Consider the following 7019-nt stretch of genomic DNA (forward strand, 5'->3'; position numbering starts at 1 on the left):
AAGTCAACGCCAGAAGCATAAAATACAATAAAGATGCAACAGTTTTGCCAGCGTATAACAGGAATAATTACAACCAGTGTGAAGTTAATGGTCATTTCTACGTTCCGGGCAACCTAGGCCTCACCCTAGGGCGTTGCTCCACCTGGTGGAATAGTTAGGGCCTAAGAAGTCATCGCCAGCTGCATAAAATACGATATAAATACAACAGCTTTTCCATCTAATAGCATGAATAATTGCTGCCAGTGTGAAAGTTATGGTCATTTCTAAGTTCCCGGCAACCTAGGCTTCATCCTAGGGCGTTGTTCCACCAGATGGAATAGTTAGGGTCTAAGAAGTCAGCGCCAGAAGCATAAAATACGATATAAATACAACAGCTTTTCCATCGTATAAAACGGATAATGGTAGCCAGTGTGAATGTTATGGTCATTTCTACGTTCCGGGCAACCTAGGCTTCACCCTAGGGCGTTGTTGCACCAGATGGAACAGTTAGGGCCTAAGAAGTCAACGCCAGAAGCATAAAATGCAATATAAATATAACAGTTTTTTCATCGTATAAAATGAATAATAGCAACCAGTGTGAAGTTATGGTCATTTCTACGTTCCGGGCAACCTAGGCTTCACTCGAGGGCGTTGCTCCGCCAGATCGGATAGGTAGGGCCTTAGAAGTCAACGCCGAAAGCATAAAATACAAAATAAATAGAACAGTTTTTCCATGTATATAACGAATAATTGCTACCAGTGTGATATCTATGGTCATTTCTACGTTCCGGGCAACATAGGCTTCACTCCAGGGCGTTGTTCCACCAGATGGAATAGTTAGGGCCTAAGAGGTCACCGCCAGAAGCATAAAATGCAAAATAAATAGAACAGTTTTTCCATTGTATAAAACGAATAACTGCAACCAGTGTGAAAGTACTGGTCATTTCTACGTTCCGGGCAACCTAGGCTTCACTCTAGGGCGTTGCTCCACCAGATCGAATCGCTAGTGCCTTAGAAGGCAACGCCAGAAGCATAAAATACAATATAAATCCAACAGTTTTTCCATCGTATAAAACGAATAATAGCAACCAGTGTGAAAGCTATGGTCATTTCTACGTTCCGGGCAACCTAGGTTTCACTCTAGGGCGTTGCTCCACCAGATCAAACAGTTAGGGCCTTAGAAGCCAACGCCCGAAGCATTAAATACAAAATAAATAGAACAGTCTTTCCATCGTATAAAACGAATAATTGCAACCAGTATGAAACTTATGGTCATTTCTACTTTCCGAGCAACCTGGGCTTCACCCTAGGCCGTTGCTCCAACAGATTGAATAGTTAGGGCCTTAGAAGTCAACGGCCGAAGCATAAAATACAATATAAATACAACACCTTTTCCATCGTATAAAATGAATAATAGCAAACAGTGTGAAAGTAATGGTCATTTCTACGTTCCGGACAATCTAGGCTTCACTCTAGGGCGTTGCTCCACCACATCGAATAGCTACGGCCTTAGAAGTCAACGCTAGAAGCATAAATTACAATAAAGATGCATCAGTTTTTCCAACGTATAGCATGAATAATTGCAACCGGTGTGAAAGTGATGGTCATTTGTACGTTCCAGGCAACCTAGGCTTCACTCTAGGGCGTTGTTCGACCAGATCGAATTGTTAGGGCCTAAGAAGTCAACGCCAGAAGCATAAGATACAATATAAATATAACAGCTCTTCCATCGTATAGAACGAATAATAGCATCCAGTGTGAAAGTTATGGTCATTTCTACGTTCCGGGCAACCTAGGATTCACTCTAGGGCGTTGCTCCACCAGATCCAACAGTTAGGGCCTTAGAAGTCAACGCCCGAAGCATAAAATACAAAATAAATAGAACAGTTATTCCATTGTATAAAACGAATAATTGCTACCAGAGAGAAAGTTATGATCATTTCTACGTTGCGGGCAACCTAGGCTTCACTCTAGGGCGTTGCTCCACCAGATCGAACACTTAGGGCCTTAGAAGTCAACGCCCGAAGCATAAAGTACAATAAAGATGCAACAGTTTTTCCATCGTATAAAACGAATAATTGAAACCAGTGTAAAAGTAATGGTCATTTCTACGTTCCCGGCAACCTAGGCTTCACCCTAGGGCGCTGCTCCACCAGATCGAATAGTTAGTGCCCTAGAAGTCAGCGCCAGAAGCATAAACTACATAATAAATAGAACAGTTTTTCCATTGTATAAAACGAATAATTGCTATTAGTGTGAAAGTTATGGTCATTTCTACGTGCCGGGCAACCTAGGCTTCACACTAGGCTGTTGCGCCACCAGATCGAATAGTTAGGGCCTAAGAAGTCAACGCCAGAAGCATAAAATACAATATAAATATAACAGTTTTTCCATCGTATAAAACGAATAACTGCAACCTGTGTGAAGGTTAAGGTCATATCTACGTTCCGGGCAAAATAGGCTTCACTGTAGGGCGTTGATCCACCAGATCAAATAGTTAGGGCCTTAGAAGTCAACGGCACAAGCATAAAATACAATAAAGATGCTACAGTTTTTCCATCGTATAAAACGAATAATTGAAATGAGTGTAAAAGTAATGGTCGTTTCTACGTTCCCGGCAACCTAGGCTTCACTCGAGGGCGTTGGTCCGCCAGATCGGATAGGTAGGGCCTTAGAAGTCAACGCCGAAAGCATAAAATACAAAATAAATAGAACAGTTTTTCCATGTATATAACGAATAATTGCTACCAGTGTGAAAGTTATGGTCATTTCTACGTTCCGGGCAACATAGGCTTCACTCCAGGGCGTTGTTCCACCAGATGGAATAGTTAGGGCCTAAGACGTCACCGCCAGAAGCACAAAATGCAAAATAAATAGAACAGTTTTTCCATTGTATAAAACGAATAACTGCAACCAGTGTGAAAGTACTGGTCATTTCTACGTCGCGGGCAACCTAGGCTTCACTCTAGGGCGTTGCGCCACCAGATCGAAGAGTTAGGGCCTTAGAAGTCAACGCTAGAAGCATAAAATACAATAAAGATGCAACAGTTTTTCCATTGTACAACAGGAGTAACTGCAAACAGTGTGAAAGTTATGGTCATTTCTACGTTCCGGTCAACCTAGGCTTCACTCTAGGACGTTTGTCCACCAGATCGAATAGTTAGGGCCTATGAAGTCAACGCCAGAAGCATAAAATACAATAAAGGTGCACCATTTTTTCCATCGTGTAACAGGAATAATTGCAGCAGTGTGAAAGTTATGGTCATTTCCACTTCCCGGGCAACCTAGGCTTGACTCTAGGGCGTTGCTCCACCACATCTAATAGCTAGGGCCTTAGAAGTCGACGCCAGGAGCATAAAATACAATATAAATACAACAGCTTTTCCATCGTATAAAATGAATAATTGCAAACAGTGTGAAAGTAATGGTCATTTCTACGTTTCGGGGAACCTAGGCATCACTCTAGGGCGTTGCTCCACCATATCTAGTAGCTACGGCCTTAGAAGTCAACGCCAGAAGCACAAAATACAATAAAAATGCAGCAGTTTTTCCATCGTATAGCATGACTAATTGCAACCAGTGCGAAAGTAATGCTCATATCGACATTTCGGGCATCCTAGACACAACTCTGAGGTGTTGCTCCACCAGATCGAAGAGTTAGTGCCTTAGAAGTCAACGCCAGGAGCATAAACTACAAAATAAATACAACAGCCTTTCCATCGTATAAAACGAATAATTGCAACCTGTGTGATGGTTATGGACATATCTACGTTCCGGGCAACCTAGGCTTCGCTGTAGGGTGTTGCTCCACCAAATCGAATAGTTAGGGCCTTAGAAGCCAACGCCCGAAGCATAAAATACAATATAAGTACAACAGCTTTTCCATCGTATAAAATGAATGATTGCGAACATTGTGAAAGTAATGGTCATTTCTACGTTCCGGGCAACCTAGGCTTGACCCTAGGGCGTTGTTCCACCAGATGGAATAGATAGGGCCTAAGAAGTAAACGCCAGAAGCATAAAATACGATACAAATACAACAGCTTTTCCATCGTATAAAACGAATAATTGCTTCCAGTGAGAAAGTTATGGTCATTTCCACGTTCCGGGCAACCTAGGCTTCACTCCAGGTCGTAGTTCCAACAGATGGAATAGTTAGGGCCTAAGAAGTCGACGTCAGAAGCATAAAATACGAAATAAATACAACAGCTATTCCATCGTATAAAACGAGTAATTGCTACCAGTGTGAAAGTTATGGTCATTTCTACGTTCCGGGCAACCTAGGCTTCACCCTAGGGCGGTGTTCCACCAGATGGAATAGTTAGGGTCTAAGAAGTCAGCGCCAGAAGCATAAAATACGATATAAATACAACAGCTTTTCCATCGTATAAAACGAATAATGGTAACCAGTGTGAATGTTATGGTCATTTGTACGTTCCGGGCAACCTAGGCTTCACTCTAGGACGTTGCTGCACCAGATCGAATAGTTGGGGCCTAAGAAGTCAACGCCAGAAGCATAAAATACAATAAAGATGCAACAGTTTTGCCAGCGTATAACAGGAATAATTACAACCAGTGTGAAGTTAATGGTCATTTCTACGTTCCGGGCAACCTAGGCCTCACCCTAGGGCGTTGCTCCACCAGGTGGAATAGTTAGGGCCTAAGAAGTCATCGCCAGCTGCATAAAATACGATATAAATACAACAGCTTTTCCATCTAATAGCATGAATAATTGCTGCCAGTGTGAAAGTTATGGTCATTTCTAAGTTCCCGGCAACCTAGGCTTCATCCTAGGGCGTTGTTCCACCAGATGGAATAGTTAGGGTCTAAGAAGTCAGCGCCAGAAGCATAAAATACGATATAAATACAACAGCTTTTCCATCGTATAAAACGGATAATGGTAGCCAGTGTGAATGTTATGGTCATTTCTACGTTCCGGGCAACCTAGGCTTCACCCTAGGGCGTTGTTGCACCAGATGGAACAGTTAGGGCCTAAGAAGTCAACGCCAGAAGCATAAAATGCAATATAAATATAACAGTTTTTTCATCGTATAAAATGAATAATAGCAACCAGTGTGAAGTTATGGTCATTTCTACGTTCCGGGCAACCTAGGCTTCACTCGAGGGCGTTGCTCCGCCAGATCGGATAGGTAGGGCCTTAGAAGTCAACGCCGAAAGCATAAAATACAAAATAAATAGAACAGTTTTTCCATGTATATAACGAATAATTGCTACCAGTGTGAAATCTATGGTCATTTCTACGTTCCGGGCAACATAGGCTTCACTCCAGGGCGTTGTTCCACCAGATGGAATAGTTAGGGCCTAAGAGGTCACCGCCAGAAGCATAAAATGCAAAATAAATATAACAGTTTTTCCATTGTATAAAACGAATAACTGCAACCAGTGTGAAAGTACTGGTCATTTCTACGTTCCGGGCAACCTAGGCTTCACTCTAGGGCGTTGCTCCACCAGATCGAATCGCTAGTGCCTTAGAAGGCAACGCCAGAAGCATAAAATACAATATAAATCCAACAGTTTTTCCATCGTATAAAACGAATAATAGCAACCAGTGTGAAAGTTATGGTCATTTCTACGTTCCGGGCAACCTAGGTTTCACTCTAGGGCGTTGCTCCACCAGATCAAACAGTTAGGGCCTTAGAAGCCAACGCCCGAAGCATTAAATACAAAATAAATAGAACAGTCTTTCCATCGTATAAAACGAATAATTGCAACCAGTATGAAACTTATGGTCATTTCTACTTTCCGAGCAACCTAGGCTCCACCCTAGGGCGTTACTCCAACGGATTGAATAGTTAGGGCCTTAGAAGTCAACGCCCGAACCATAAAATGCAAAAAAATACAGCACTGTTTCCATCATATAACAGGTATAATTGCAACCAGTTTGAAATTGATGGCCAATTCTACGTTCCGGGCAACCTAGGCATCACTCTATGGCGTTGCTCCACCAGATCGAATAGTTAGTGCCTTAGAAGTCAACGCCAGAAGCATAAAATACATTATAAATACAACAGTTTTTCCATAGTATAAAACGAATAATTGCAACCAGTATGAAACTTATGGACATTTCTACTTTCCGAGCAACCTAGGCTTCACCCTAGGGCGTTGCTCCAACAGATTGAATAGTTAGGGCCTTAGAAGTCAACGCCCGAACAATAGAATGCAAAAAAAATACAACAGTGTTTCCATCATATATAAGGAATAATTGCAACCAGTTTGAAAGTCATGGCCAATTCTACGTTCCGGGCAACCTAGGCTTCACTCTAGGGCGATGCTCCACCAGATCGAATAGTTAGTGACTTGGAAGTCAACGCCAGAAGCATAAAATACAATATAAATACAACAGTTTTTCCATCGTATAAAACGAATAATTGCAACCTGTAAGAAACTTATGGACATTTCTACTTTCCGAGCAACCTAGGCTTCACCCTAGGGCGTTGCTCCAACAGATTGAATAGTTAGGGCCTTAGAAGTCAACGCCCGAACCATAAAATGCAAAAAAAATACAACAGTGTTTCCATCATATATAAGGATTAATTGCAACCAGTTTGAAAGTGATGGCCAATTCTACGTTCCGGGCAACCTAGGTTTCACTCCAGGGCGTTGCTCCACCAGACCGAATAGTTACGGCCTAAGAAGTCAACGCCAGAAGCATAAAATACGATATAAATACAACAGCTTTTCCATCGTATAAAACGAATAATTGCAACCAGTATGAAACTTATGGTCATTTCTACTTTCCGAGCAAGCTAGGCATCACCCTAGGGCGTTGGTCCAACAGATTGAATAGTTAGGGCCTTAGAAGTCAACGCCCGAAGCATAAAATGCAAAAAAAATACAACAGTGTTTCCATCATATATCTGGAATAATTGCAACCAGTTTGAATGTGATGGCCAATTCTACGTTCCGGGCAACCTAGGTTTCACTCCAGGGCGTTGCTCCACCAGACCGAATAGTTACGGCCCAAAAAGTCAACGCCAGAAGCATAAAATACGATATAAATACAACAGCTTGTCCATCGT

This window comes from Calliopsis andreniformis, unplaced genomic scaffold, assembly GCF_051401765.1.
Source record: "Calliopsis andreniformis isolate RMS-2024a unplaced genomic scaffold, iyCalAndr_principal scaffold0004, whole genome shotgun sequence".
NCBI classification, from domain to species: Eukaryota; Metazoa; Arthropoda; class Insecta; order Hymenoptera; family Andrenidae; genus Calliopsis; species Calliopsis andreniformis.